Consider the following 15,645-nt stretch of genomic DNA (forward strand, 5'->3'; position numbering starts at 1 on the left):
AAACACTCATATTTAATAGTGTCAACTGAAAACTCTAACACAGACGATTAGTGACTATGATTAAATAATCATTAACAACTTACTGCTGAGACTAAGCCAAGAAAACACAGTAAAATGATTGTTTGCTGTTTAAAATTTTAAATTAAATCCTATTAGAAGGGGAACCAGCCTGCATGATAAAAGGAAAGCAACATACTTCTCCAAAATTTTTTTCCTCCTAGCTTAAAACCCAGTTGTAAACAAAGTCTCTTTTTGATGTAAGAATGAGACAGAAACATTTTAAAGGAACAAGTTTAAATCATAGTACTCAAATCTACTAATTTGTAATATTATTTTTTTATACCAAAAGAAAAGGGAAGACCATAGCATCGGTTGTAATCCACAGCGACTCCAAGTCACTATGCCATCTGTACAACTTTCTGTTAATTTATTAAAGGCTATAACCTAAAAACATTATTATTATAATGGGGAAAATGAGAAATAAAAACAATTACTTAAAAAAATGTGGGCTTAACAGTGTTCTTCATATTTACAAAAACATTTAACCATAATGATGTCTATATATTGCTTAAAATGTTGGCTATATCCAATTCCAAACTTGAATATAAAAGTTCAATAAAGGGTGCGTCTGGGTGGCTCAGTTGATTAAGCATCCTGCTCTATCTAGATTTTGACTCAGGTCATACTCTCGCAGTTTGTGGGATCTAACCCCATGTCGGGCTCTGGGGGGGACAGCATGGAGCCTGCTTGGGATTCTCTTTCTCCCTCTCTCACTGCCCCTTGCCTGCTCATACACGCACGCATGCATGCATTCTCTCTCTCTCTCTCTCTCTCTCTCTCTCAAAAATAAATAAATGTTATAAAAAATAAAAATTCAATAAACAAAAAATATTGGTAGTTTTATTGAATTAACTGAAAAACATAGAAGTAAAAATTTCTAAATAATAGAGAATATGCCTAAAAAGTCCCTTCTATGACACTGCCAAACAGTGGGGATTTTGTTGAATATCTACTCTGTAACAGAACATTGATGAGAGAAGTAAAAATAATAATGATAATAAAAATAAAGTTACTTAATATGCTTTAAAGTGGCTATTTCCTATTACCTATTACCTATTACATTATGTTCTTCTGAATGTGCTATCCAATGCACTTTGATAGGAAAAAATATATCAAGTATAGATATTTGGAAATGAAAGTCAAAACGATCACTTTTTGATGATTTGAGCACTTAAGTGGCACCTAAAAGAATCAGCTGACAACCTGTAAGAATATATAAGAATGTTTCAAACTAAACAATGAAAATGTCTTCTTTCCTATATATCACTAGTCAAGAACACCAAGACAGTGATTCATTGCAGCCACAAAAATATAAAATATACAAAAATAAAATTAACAAAAAATGTTCAGTACCACTAAAAAGCACAATATGTGTGTGTGCACCTGCATGTGCGTGCACACACATGTATGCACCTGCACACACAGGCATACCATTAAAGAGCAACATCCAATACCAAATAACTAAACAACAAAATAACAAATAACTAAATAACTAAATAACAAAAATAAGAACCATGCTACATAATGAGATAACTCCTGATTATAAGTATGGTAAATCTCTTCAAATGTTAATTAAATTTCCAACTTTGCAAAAATATCTTTTAATTTTTTTATGTTTATTTATTTCTGAAACAGAGAGAGACAGAGCATGAGCAAGGGAGGGGCAGAGAGAGACACACAGAATCAGAAGCAGGCTCCAGGCTCTGAGTTGTCAGCACAGAGCCTGACACGGGGCTCAAACTCACAAACCGTGAGATCATGACCCGAGCCAAAGTCAGTTGTTCAACCGACTGAACCACTCAGGCACCCCTAACTTTGCAAAAATATCTTAATGTTTTCAACATTTGACTCCTATCTTTAAAAACTATTTTGTAACTCTAAATAACCTCAAGATTATTAATAGTGCCAAACACATTTTTATATTTAAGGATGCCTACTTTGACCATAAATTCAGCTAATATGCTAACATCTTGAGTTTAATTCCAATTTTAAAAAGTTTAATTCAGATTGATAAGAAATTACAAGTTAACCTTTTCACTAATTCCATAAATGGCCATTGTGAAAGAATGGCCATTGTGAAAGAAACAAAAAAAAGTGTACATCATAATTAAAGGTCATATTTACAGTGATCACAAACTATGTGTACCTAAGGATCAATACATGGCCAAGAGTCTCGTCTAGCTCTCTTTTTGGGTTGCCATGTGATTTGACTACTTGCAAAGCCAATCACTATTTTTAATTCTCCCACTGAGACGTAAGTCATTGCTCAAAGAAAAACAGCCAAAGGATTCTCAACCTTATTCCCCATCCCACACTTCCCAACATAGACATTTCTGGTATTTCCTTGACTAAATCTAGATACTAAATGTTGCTTATGATGGGCTACTGCCATGCTCTTCAATTGTTTCAAACCATGACCTTGTATGCCAAACAAAAGGAAAACATTTCTCCAGAGATCCTGAGAGATTTTCCCTGTGGGCTTATCTTTTTGCTAAAATCTGTCCTTAGCTGAGAATCATACCCCAGGCCTACTGATCTATCTGACATGTGGAATTCTTCAGAAGATATTAAAGAGTTAAAAGCTAAGATTCATGGCATTTCATTCTTACAGTTGTCCAACATTCAAAACAAAAGTTTGGTTGCAAGCATTTTTGATTATTTGATCTTATCTCTGTGTGTGTGTGTGTGTGTGTGTGTGTGTGTGTAAAATTGGTGACTTTCCTGGTCCAGGAATTTGTATTGCTTTGCACTGCATATTCTTTTTCCAGTAATACTTGTCAGTAACATTAATGGAAAATCACAGTAAACATTTATTAGGATAGAAAACAATAAACAATATTTGTTAAATAATTATTTCCAAAACAAATATTTCTACCATTCTTTAAAAAGTTCTTTCATTCGGATCAAATTCATTTTCATACTAGCAATGGCATAGTTTTATCACTTTTAATCATACCCACTTCAAACAAAATCTTTATAGACTGAAAATCTTAGACTTGTCACGATGTATGCACATGAAAACCGTTTCTTCTCCTGAACCACTACACTTTGCTCTCCTTTAAACTATGTCCATCCTTTAGATTACACCCGTCAGCAACAAAAGCACAAAATGCCACCTCCTCTGCTGCTTCTCAGGCCATCTGTAGCAAAATGGCTCTGAATGAATCACCCCCATGAATCATCTGTTTACATTTATTAAGATAACAGAGAACAAATGATAACAAAAAGTGTATTAGCTAAATGATAAATATGCTACCAGAAGCCACACAAGATATCAATGAAATGTCAGGAAGGCAATATGGGACTATGTCTTACCTGTCAAAAGTAATTTCCAAAATAAATGGACCTTAGGCAGCATGGCCAATGCTTTCATTTTGGCTGTCTTAATGATCAAAGCAAATCATTGCATGATTGATTCAGCTGTTTCAATCACAATGAGGGCCAAAATGAATGGATTAGATGTTCAGCTGTCTTGATCATCCAGAGGAAATAGATACAGTCTCAGAGTTTAAAAAAAAAGTAGCTGTGATCTGATGATATCTGAAAATGACTAAAATTGTACCTTCATATGGAACAAACAGTATACAGAGTATAACCCATCTACCAGTCATATTCACCCTCTACCAAATTATCTGAATCTGGATTTCATAACTGGAATATAATGAGATAAAAAATGATCACTAACGTTTACTGAAGTCTTAATGTATGCCATAAATTAGTTTTAGTGCTTCATAAGTCTTAATTCATTCATCCTCACAACAATCCTCTGAAATGGGTACTGTTATTATCCACATTTTGAAGATGAGGAAGGCAACGCATGAGGCCACACTTGCACAAGGTCATGTAGGTAATAACTGTACGAAATTGCCTATCTGTTAACTGAGTCACTCTACTGTCAAACCTTAATCCCTCCATAGCAACATAGTTGACATGAATGTTAAACAATGTTAATGTAGAAAGCCAATTTATATTTATATTGATGTAAACAGAAAAAGGAGAAGTAAAAAATATAAAAACACATGTCTTTTAATTCTAATTATGAAAAGTGAATAAAATATATATTTGCAGTTTATTATAATGCAAATAAGGCAATGGTATATATTAACACAATAATGTACACTAATAACACACAGTCAACTGCAGAATATATAAAATAATGAGGTGTAGGGTCATGGATAAACCTAAATCTCAGGTTAAACAACTATATTTAACTCTTGATCATCAAAGCATATACAGAGCATAGATAAAGTGTAGGGGAAATCTGGCATTCACTTATCTCCCCAGCATGACTTGAAATGAGACAGCTTCTTATTGCTGGACTCTTTGGGCTTAAAGGAGATTCAGTCAAGTGTTGGGGCTGGGTCCCATGGGAAACATAAAGGAACCCCTCCTTTCCTCAATCAGAACAAGCACAAGGTCTTTGCAGCATGCTGGCCATAATTAACCAGCAAAGCAGTATGATGTTCAGAAGTGCTGACACTTGCCTCAGCCCAATTACCTAATTTTGACCATAAATGGAGTGGAAGTAATGATGGGAGAACTAATTTATACCCTAGGAGTAGGGAAAGCCTTTCTAACAATGTCACAAAAGCCAGAGCCATAAAAGAAAGAAAAAAAAATCAATACGGTCAATTACTTAAACCCCAATTTTCTGTACTTCAAAACCACCATAAACAAAATGAAAAGATAAATGGCAAACTGTGAAGATATTTGCAATTCCTATGACATATTACAGACAATAGCCAATTTCCTTAATATATAAAGACTTATACAAATCAATAAGAAAAAGACTAACAAAAGACACATAAAAACTGAATGACCAAACTGTCCAGCACGCGCACACACACACACACACACACACATAAATGGCATTTAAACACACGAAATAACATTCCACATCACCCATAGTAAGGGGAATGCAAACTAAACCCATAATGATAGATAAAAATTCAACAAAACAAAAAATGATTTTATGCAATAGTGAAGGATTAGGAGAAATGGGAGTAATCTTGTCACCACTATGGAGGGACAATAATTTCTATAACTGGTAGGAATGAAAACTTGACAATATCTAACAAGATTACTGATGCATATACTTTTTGACACAGTGATTTAACTCTAGGATTAATCCTTCTGATAATTTTTCACACTTGCAAAATGACATTTCTACGGGATTATCCATTGTAGCACTGTTTGCCACACTAAAGAGACTGGAAACCATATAAATGTATATGTATTAAAAACTGGATAAAGTATTATCTATTCAGGTAATTGAATACTATCCACTATAATAAAGAAAGAGGAAGTTCCTTATGTACTGATACCGATATGCTACCATTTATGTGATGAGCACACCTTTACTTTCATATGCTTGACATTATCTCTGGAAGGATCTCTCAAAACCTGGTTATTTGGATGGTTCCTACGGAGAAGAACTAGGAAGCAAGGGAACTTACTCTAGATCATTTTTGAAATTTCTGAACATTGAACTATGTGAATAGGTAAATAGTTAAATAGTCTCAACTATTTAATAACCTAATTAGAAAATAATAATCTGATTTTCAGAACCAAAACTCAGTGCCTCATTCATTCAGCGATTCGGAGAGAGATTCACCTTTCATGAGGCCAAATTTAAATTCATCACTCCATTTCCAGCACTGCTTTACATCTGAACAAAAGTTTGTTAAGGAGGAATGAAATCTTCATATTTTAAATGCACTTATTGAACTCTCCAGAAGCTCTCTGATGCTCCATTATTAAGTTATACTTGCACAGAAAACATCATTTTAGTAGCACCCGGTACAAACAGTTACTAGGTAAACATGCCTCAGAAAGAGTATATATTTCTCAGAAAGTTTTAATAAAAGGTACGCCATGGCCTGGAAACAAATTATATGATATAAAATGCAAAGCTCCCTATCATTCTTTCTTTAAAAATGTTTATTTATTTATTTTGACAGAGACAGCATGCACATGTGAGCATGGGAGGGGCAGAAAAGAGAGGGAGCGCATCCCAAGCAGGCTCCACACTGTCAAAATGGAGCCCAAGGTGGGGCTTGATTCCATGAACTGAACTGTGAGATAATGACCGGAGCCAAAATCAAGAGTCAGACATTTAACCAACTGAGCCACCCAGGCACCCTCATTCTTTTTTATATACAGATCTCTAAGAAAAAATAATTCCAGAAACTAAAGTTTAGAAAGCATCCTTTTAGAAGAAATAAAACACATAAGTAGCAGAATCATCAGGTGGTAGGCTAGTATAATAAATCACACTCTCAATAAATTAAAGGATATGAAATAAATTGAATGAAAGTTTAAATCCCGATTCGGTGTTTATTTCATTAAGATTCAGTCTATGGAACCTATGTTCAGCTCTTCTGTAAATCAGAGAATATATGGCATACTTATGTGTACATGTGACAAACAGCCCCGAAAAGACTCTGAACTCCATTGACATCACTTTATGTTAACACCAGCATTTTGGGAAAAATTGTAATTATTCCATTTACATGCATTATGCTGTTTAAATTGCTGTTTGTGTTCATTTTACACTGCTTAGGAGTCACATTTTAAAATTAACTTTTCCCCCATGTAGCTATCCTGAAGGAAATGCATATTTGACATGTTGTACAAAGAAAGTCCAAGTGAATTTAGCTAGGATCAAACTAAACTCAAGCCTTCCCTTTCTCAGTCCTATCTTCCAAAGAGAATTGCTTGTGTTTTTGGACTCAGTAAGGATTTTTCTGACCTTTAGCTGTCTGCAATTATTTTTTAACCTCCTTTTCTGGATTATCCAACTGTTTAATATATTCACACAGAGCCTCTTGGCCTTTCAAAGTTTGAAAGGATCTATTAGAAAAGAAGTTTGTGATACACCATAATTTTACAGGAACAAACAAAAGGTCAAAGGATCCAAGCCCAGAGATGACAAGATAGTTCACTGGTAAATCAATATTAGGCTCTATGTTGACCGTGACGAAAGATTTATGAGCAAAGGGCAAATCATTTAGAGGGTTCAGGGAAACCTTGTGCTTGGGCAAGATCACTCCCCCCACACTTTTGTCTCACCTGAAAATCCTCCTGTCTTGCACTACAGTTCTCAGTGTAAATATAACAAAATACACGTTTAAAGTCAGGTTCTAAATGTTTTAAATGCAAGTTTTTCCATATATTTTCAATTAAATCAAGAAAGCATACATTCAATAGGTAATATGGAAGTTAAGATGGCCTCATGGTTTGATAATTAATGAATCCACCTGCCACGTGGGTATGGGTAATGCCTTCAAATTCCTCCAAACCAGTCTCTGGAAAATGGAGGGTAGAGAGTTAAGTGTACCACCAAATACGTGTGTCTATTATCTTAATGGGTCAAAACTATTTTAAAACATACGTCTAGAGCTCAAGTAATTTTGTTAAAATAAAAGAACACTTTCTTAATTATGTTAAACTTGAAGAGGCGGAAGGAAAAGAGATGGTCAAAATCTGACACTGTTACAATTCTGAGAGTCTACCTAAGGATTTATTTCAAATTAGACTTAAGTCTATGCGTGTAGTTACACTGTCTAATAAGACAGCCACTAACCAGAGGTGGATATTATGAATTAAGATGTTCTGGAAGTGTAAAATTCCCAGAGATTCTGAAGAAAAAAAAGATGAAAAAAAGATGTAGATCTCAATAACTTTTACACTGGCTACACCTGAAAATGCTATTTTGGACACTGAGGTAAATAAAAAGATATTATTAAGACGAGTTTCACTTTGCTGCTTTCCTTTCAACACGGCTTCTATAAAACAAAATAATTACACGTGCTTCACATTCATACCTTACGTTATATTTCTATTGTCCTTATGCATATGTAGTTTAGAAGGTACTATACACACACGTATATGTGTGCATATGCATATGTGGACATATTTTCATATTTTATAGGTTGACATATTATATATATTTCCTAAAGAAAAAAAAAACTTACTGGAAAAGAATTTACAAAATGACAGAAGGTACTTTCATGAAACATGTAGATTTGTTTTAAAGGCCATTCTAAATACTGTACAAACAAATGCTGGCTTTGAATGGCACAAGTTCAAGAATAGGTCACCAGAAGCTAAGCATAATGCCCATAATGTCTGGGCAGCCTCCAGAGGGGAAAGTGATAGCATGCCTACATGTTTTAATCCCCCAGTAGCACAAGCAATTGCTCTGGAGGACTGAAATGAGCTGCCTTTCCAGATAAGGTAATACAAGTGATTATGAAGAAAAGCTTTAAAATCCGTGCAGTAAATCACTAAAAAAAACTATGTGTTCAGAATTCTTGAGGCAAGTAAATTATTTTTCCTGGATTGTGGTAGCATGCTCTACTTTGCTGGTTTGTAAAGGTGGCCCTTGGAGACTCTGAAATATTGGGATTTAGCTTATTTTTATAGAAGATCAACTAGACACTTAAATTAGCCCCAAAGACTTCTTTTTCTCTGCCAGCGTCCTAGAATGAGGCCTCTTCCTGCCACTAAACACTAGGGAGATGGGAAGAAAGATATAAATGTAAAATCTAATTTGTAATCTCTTTTGTAATTACAAACAAACTGCATCAAGAAGTCCTTTAGTTGAGTCGCCACAGAGTCCGAATAAGTGAGGTTTAAGTGACAATTTCCTCTGTGAAGGCAAGACGAATATAAAAGCCAAAAGCATTTCTTCTTGTTCAGACTTGGAGGTAAATGTCAGATTTCACTAAAATGATCTTTAACCTCATAAATCATCCATCACATCTTACTGCACCGATGCTTTGATCTAACAAATTGCTATTAAAATATATGCAAATTTGATATTCCTCCCACCCAAGTAAACCAAAGTCCAATCTGAAATGTTTTCCTGTGAATATCAAGCATGTCTCCAGCTAAAACAATCAATTCCATTTTCATTTTTGATGACTATCTTTTCACATGATATTTTAGATAGGAAAAAAAGTCTTTAAACCTGCAGAAAATGTTACTTTATAAATAGAAGTTTGAAAAAATCTTGGATTCATAGATTCCACAACTATGAGATCAATTTAGGGATTCCAATCGACTTTGGTGTTTCTTTTCTTGTTTTTAATTGGTCTATCTAGACAAGCCCACACTATGTTCATAGTGTAGTTAAATACCATGTGTTGACTCCTGACATTATGCTGTTATTACCTTAAAATGGAAACATTCATTTAAAGTATATAAGTGGTGTACTTTTAAAGAACCTTTCTGTGGTTTTCCAAAAGCATTCCAAAGAGGTTACTTACGTTGCTTTGAAACTGGTTTGAGTTATGGGAAGGCCATAGCCTTAGACCAGCAGCTGAGACAGCAAAGGAGATGAAAAGTTTTCAGCTTTGAGATCCAAGGGGAAACACAGCTGTCGCAGCTGGCCTGCTAAGATCTCAACACTTAGTACAATGATCGAGAAGGCGATAATGCTGTGTCTCGGCTTGAAAAGTGCATTAATAAAAACAATCCTTAAACAGAACAGGGAAATCGATTAATCAAACCTAGGCTCCAGGCTGAAAAACAAAATGATTTAAAAGAAGACAAAAAAAAAAAAAAAGGCAAGTGAAGGGGAAATCCTCTTAGATTTTTAAAGATATCTGCTCTTGAGACATCATCTTGGCTAAAATACATCGTATAGAGGATGGAATATAACTTCTTATGAAACCAAGTTAGGGGCACCTTGCTGGCTCAGTCAGTAGAGCATGTGACTCTTGATTTCCAAGTTGTTAGTTTGAGCCCCACGGTGGGTGGTGAGATTACTTACAAATAAAATTAAAAAAAAAAAAAAGCCAAGTTTACCTTGGACAGTTACTTCTAAAGAGCTTCAAATTACTGTAATAGAAAATGAGGGGTTGATGTATCTGCCATATTAGGGGCCAGAAATGGCTCGAGCCATAGTTTGTTTCCTTTTAATAGGTGCACTGCAGAACACATGTGTAAAGTTGGTAGATCTCAGAGATTTAACTGTGGCAACGTGGGGAGTATGTGAAGCCACACCTTAAAACAGTTGTCTAAGGAGGGCAACCATGCTTCCATGAATGCGTCAGGGAAGCTATGGCAAAATATCCGATATGGCATTTTTCCAAAATAATTATAAATATCAAAAAAATGTAAGACTTTTCTTCTCATATTAATAACTCCTTCCTTCCAAGGACTTCAAAGTTCTAAACAGCCATTATCTTATTAACCTTAACAACCAGTCAGGCAGGTAAGAGAGTGGTATTATTATACCTATTATTACACCTATTTTAAAGATAAGGGCTCTGGCTTGGTAAGGGCATGTAATTTCTCCAAGGCCACACACTAAGTTAAAGAGGAAATAAAACTAGGCCGGCTCATCTTGGTCTAGAAATTCTCCACTGTTCGTTTGCAGTAAATTCTGCTTTCAGGTAAAAAGACAAGCGAAGATAATTAAATGTATTATACTTTATATATATAATTGGTTTGTTTGTTTGTAGAACAACAGTGCATTTGGAAAAAGGTCAACCTGACAGAAGATTATAAAAATTTTCAGGCAACTAAGCAGTCTTCTGATATCTCTTTTCCCCCACTTATTCTTGTCAAAAGGCAACATAAAACTAACTTATGCATTCTGTTAAGAGACTTTTTTTAAAGTAATCTCTACACCCAATGTGGGGGCTTGAACTCATGATCCAGAGATCAAGGGTCACATGCTATACCAATTGAGACAGTAAGGCACCCCAACTTGTGCATTCTGAATGGTATGAACCTTATTACTTTTCTGCAAATGAACCATACCATCATGAAATATACAAGAAACATTCCATGATTTTATGTTTTCTCAACAACCAAAGAAATGTGTTCATTCCAATTGGCCTATTAGTTGTTTTAAAGGAAAAGGAGAGTTTTGTTGGTATTACTTCTTTATCCCACCCATGAAAGTAGAAAATTTTAAGGAGTTCTATCATAACTTCAGTAGGAAATATTTCCATTCAATCTATCACTCATTCAACTGAATTTGTTCTAGGTCCTGAGGGTGAAGCAGTGGACAAAGAAGATGGAGTCTTTGCCCTCATGGCAATAGTGCTAATTAGAAAAACAAAAGGAGGGTGAAGGGGTTAGAGAGTATGGAGGGGGGGAGCAGGTTGCCCTTTCATATAAGAAATCAGGGCAGTCTGTTTTCATCACTGCTGTGCAGCACAGATTTAAAGGAAATGCATAAGCACACCAAGTGGGCATCTGGTAGATAGAAATGGCTAAGCTGAAGGTGTCCTGCGACCCTGGAGAGAAATGAGCCCATGGTCAGAGAGAGATATGGGGCAGGTAGGTGGAAGGGTGATGATAATAAGCATCATGTCAGGTTCATAATCTTTGGGGAGACCTTGGCTGTGACACACAGTGAGACTGAAAACATCCAAGATCACGAAGTGGATTACATTTTAAAAGGATCACTCTAGATACCCTGAGAAGGAAGAGAGATGGGGGACTGAGCAGGATGGAAGGAAGAGCCCACTTAGGTGGTGACTGCAGTAATTCAAGTAAAGATAATGGTGGCTCGGTCTGCCACAGTAATGGTGATCAAAACCAGGATGAGAACCTGGATACATGTTGAAGGTATAGATCACAAGATCTGCTGATGGACTGGATGAGGTGTAAAAAAGAAACAGAGGAGTCAAGTACAACTTAATGGCATTTATCTTGAGCAACAAGTAGAAAATGGAATTTCTATGTACCAAGCCTGGAAAGCTGGGAGTAGATCGGTCTTTAGATATTTGTTTTGGGCACAGTGAGATTGGGGAGTCTTCTAGATCTTCTAGTAGAGATGCTGAGCTGGTAGTTCAGCTGGAAGTTCCATAGAGTCCAGTGGAGTCATGATTTAAACCAAAGAGGTTTAAGGGATCTAACCAACAACTTTGATTTACTTTGTAGGGAAGCACAGGGAATGTTCTCAGAAACACATGTTTACTAGAAGCTTTGGCAGGAATCAGGGTCTCGTGAATCCCAGTTAATCTCTTACTTCAATATATCATGTCATAACTGTATGTGAATAAATGGTCAGCTTTTTAAAGGATCTTTAGGGGCGCCTGGGTGGCTCGGTCAGTTAAGCGTCCGACTTCAGCTCAGGTCATGATCTCACAGTCTGTGAGTTCGAGCCCTGCGTCAGGCTCTGTGCTGACAGCTCAGAGCCTGGAGCCTGTTTCAGATTCTGTGTCTCCCTCTCTCTCTGCCCCTCCCTTGTTCATGCTCTGTCTCTCTCTGTCTCAAAAATAAACGTTAAAAAAAAAAATTTAAAGGATCTTTAAGGAAAGGACTGCACTTTCAAATTTTCGAGTAAATGAAAGTGATTTTACTTGTCTCCTTTTTGAGAATGCTCAAAGAGAAATTTAGTCTCTTTTGAATGGTTCAGTTATGATGAGAATATCAATAAATATATAAAGTTGAAAATAAATATCTGAGGCCTATTTTTGTTTGATTTTTAAAATAATTTATATTTCCAATATCATCTTCCTTTTCTAGCCATTGCCAGTATGTCTTCCAAGAACAAGTATAGATGATATAAAATATCATCATCATCAAAGTCTAGATGATATAAAAAGGTTTGAGAGGAGGTAGGTTCAAAGCATCCTTCTATGAGTAACACCTACTCATTATTGTTTAGTTCCTACTTTCCACATGTCTTTAACACAGATGAGGCGAGGATAGGACCTTTATGTTGTTTGCAATCAACCTCCCTCTCATATAACATACATACACGTACACATACAGACATACATATTTTAGTTCCCCCTTTTGGGGTGGCATTAAGCATTGAGTCTGGCTGCAAAATTATGTTCTCAAATATGAGTTAATAAGCTTTATTTCAGAGTATGATAATAACTTTTTTTGAGCAGAAAAGTGGTAGCTAAAAAAGGTAACTATATCAATCTATATTTTTAAAACTTTTTTTTTTTTTAATTTTTTTTTTCAACGTTTATTTATTTTTGGGACAGAGAGAGACAGAGCATGAACGGGGGAGGGGCAGAGAGAGAGGGAGACACAGAATCAGAAACAGGCTCCAGGCTCCGAGCCATCAGCCCAGAGCCCGACGCGGGGCTCGAACTCACGGACCGCGAGATCGTGACCCGGCTGAAGTCGGACGCCTAACCGACTGCGCCACCCAGGCGCCCCAAAACATTTTTAATGTTTTTTTTTTGACAAACAGAGCATGAACAGGAGAAAAGCAGAAAGAGAGGGAGACAACAGAATCTGAAGCAGGTTCTAGGCTCTGAGCTGTCAGCAGGGCCCGACGTGGGGCTCAAACCCACGAACCGCAAGATCATGACCTGAGCCGAAGTCGGATACTTACCTGACGGAGCCACCCAGTCACCCCTCAATCTATATTTTAAATATTGTTAGCAAACTTTAATATTAAATTTGAAACCAAATAACACGTTTAACGAGAAAAGATTAAAGTAGTCACACTGAAGGTCACGGCTATACAGTAGGACAATAAGATAACAGCTCATCTTTTTTCATCCCCTTCTGTTACGCAAGCCAGAGGTAGAATACTGAAGCCAATACGTGATACAGAACAAAACAAAGTCTTTCATGAATTTTAGGGAACAAAAAATCTGTCAGGAAGTCGGACACGGAAAAGGTCTGCAAGGACAAGAACAGTCCAGGTGGTGACAAGGGCCAGCAATCATGCTGCGGAGCACAATGCTTCAGGCACAAGTGCTGTTGCTTGGACTGGCACACCCATTCACTGCAGTCAATTATGTCTTCATTTCCTCAGTGCAGTCCTTTCTTTTCTGTCCTGCTTGTTGGTCTCCATAGATTGTCGACAGAGAACACAATTACAAAAGATGCTAGAAGATAAACATAGGATGTTTCTGTCTCTGGAAAGTCCATTTCTGGTCTGGGAAACAGCTCACTAAGGGGATAACACTCTTTATTACCTTTTACTCTCCCCTACTCATCTTTTAAATAGTTTTAAACATGTAAGATCACATCTAAAAAATACATGCCTATTAGCTTACTTACAAATGTTGTCAAGAAAATCTATTTGTTGCCTGCTCCAAAATTAAGAGAATAAGAATGTTTGGCATGTAGGTAAGCCACGACTATCACCAGCTCTCCCTTTCCTCATGACGAGGTAGTTGTGGAGATGAAATATTATATACCTGCTCTATGAAGAATGCTCAGCCTCCTCATTACTATATGTGTATAAGTTATAGCTAGTAATTCTCACAGAAAACATAGAAGCATTTCTTTGAAAGGGCACCCAAAAGCACTTGAGAATATGTACATCAGTTTTACAAAGTGCCTGTTAGTATTATAAACCATTGTTGATTGATCCCCAACATGTAAGATAAAAAATACAAAAAGTAAGTTAACAGAGCTATTTGAAAATTAAACAACAAAAAGCATAGATAACTTTTTTTGAAAAAGTAAAGCAGACTTGCTGTTGAGATTTTGACTTTTTTCAGATTAATCCCCTTCATTTAACTCAATTTATAGACTGCCAGCCAACAAATTGATTTCTTATTAAAAATACTCAAAATTCAGCATTTTTAGTATAACATAGCATAGCATAACATAAATATGTAAACATTATAAGCAAACACTTATGGGATGCTTATGCTAGTTATCAATAATGTTATGAACAGTAATCTCTCTATATATTATACATTCAAGCAATACATTAAGCCAATGTATTGTAGCTTCCCAGAAATTTAAACCATGTTTTAATTTAGAATCAGTTTCTAGGAAATGAAACATAACATCTAGCATGCAGTCATTTTTTATGGTTCCTATCAATCCCTAAAGCTATTTAAGGATTTCATTTAGTATTGTAGGATATTTATAATTAAGCAAAGCAATTTAATACATGTTAAGTAGAAGTGCAAAGATGATTTGTGGGAAGGAATACTTAAAAACTCTGAAATATATCTGACTCCAATTAAGTTAGAGTCTTTATCATTATAACAGATTTCTCTTTTCTCTATGGTAATGTCAATTCTACTTTCTGTAGTATGTTATAACAACTCTTATTAAATAATACTACCAATGACAAGATTCTTTAACTGGAGATTAGCAATTCAGGCAACATTAAGAAATTACCAACAAGGGGCATCAAGCTGGCTCAGTCAGTAGATCATGTGACTCCTGATCTTGGGGTTGTGAGTTCAAGCCCCATTTTGGGCCTAGAGCTTACTTTAACAAATAATAAAAGAAAAAAGAAAAGGAGTACATATTCAAAACAAAAAAAAGTTACCAACAAAAATTAGAAAAAATGTGGTCAGGATTGTCATTTAATTCCTCCTTATAATTTTTCATAAAAATATCTAATGCTTACCCATTGTTCAATTCTTTGTGATGACTATTCGACGCTCTGTTATTTTAACAACGAGAAGGAAGATATCAATAGGATGAAACAAGGGAATTAGGTAGGGAGCAAATCAAAAAGGACTTTGGGTAACAGGCTAAGAAATTTGGATTTTACCATGAAGACAATGACCTTGTAAGAGATTTGTAGAAAGTAAATGATGAGATAGGGTTTGTATATCAAATAGATTTTTACAATGGCAAAACAGAAAACAGATGCAGAGCATAAGCAGAGGCAAGTTA

At 35.7% G+C, this 15,645-nt stretch overlaps 1 protein-coding gene across 9 annotated transcripts in view; it reads right to left on the minus strand.

Moving 5' to 3' along the window:
* ROBO1 (roundabout guidance receptor 1) overlaps positions 1-15,645 on the minus strand; it is a 1,145,602-nt gene that overhangs the window by 220,814 nt on the left and 909,143 nt on the right. The window lies entirely within an intron of this gene.

Source organism: Prionailurus bengalensis, chromosome C2 (assembly GCF_016509475.1).
Source record: "Prionailurus bengalensis isolate Pbe53 chromosome C2, Fcat_Pben_1.1_paternal_pri, whole genome shotgun sequence".
Lineage (NCBI taxonomy): Eukaryota > Metazoa > Chordata > Mammalia > Carnivora > Felidae > Prionailurus > Prionailurus bengalensis.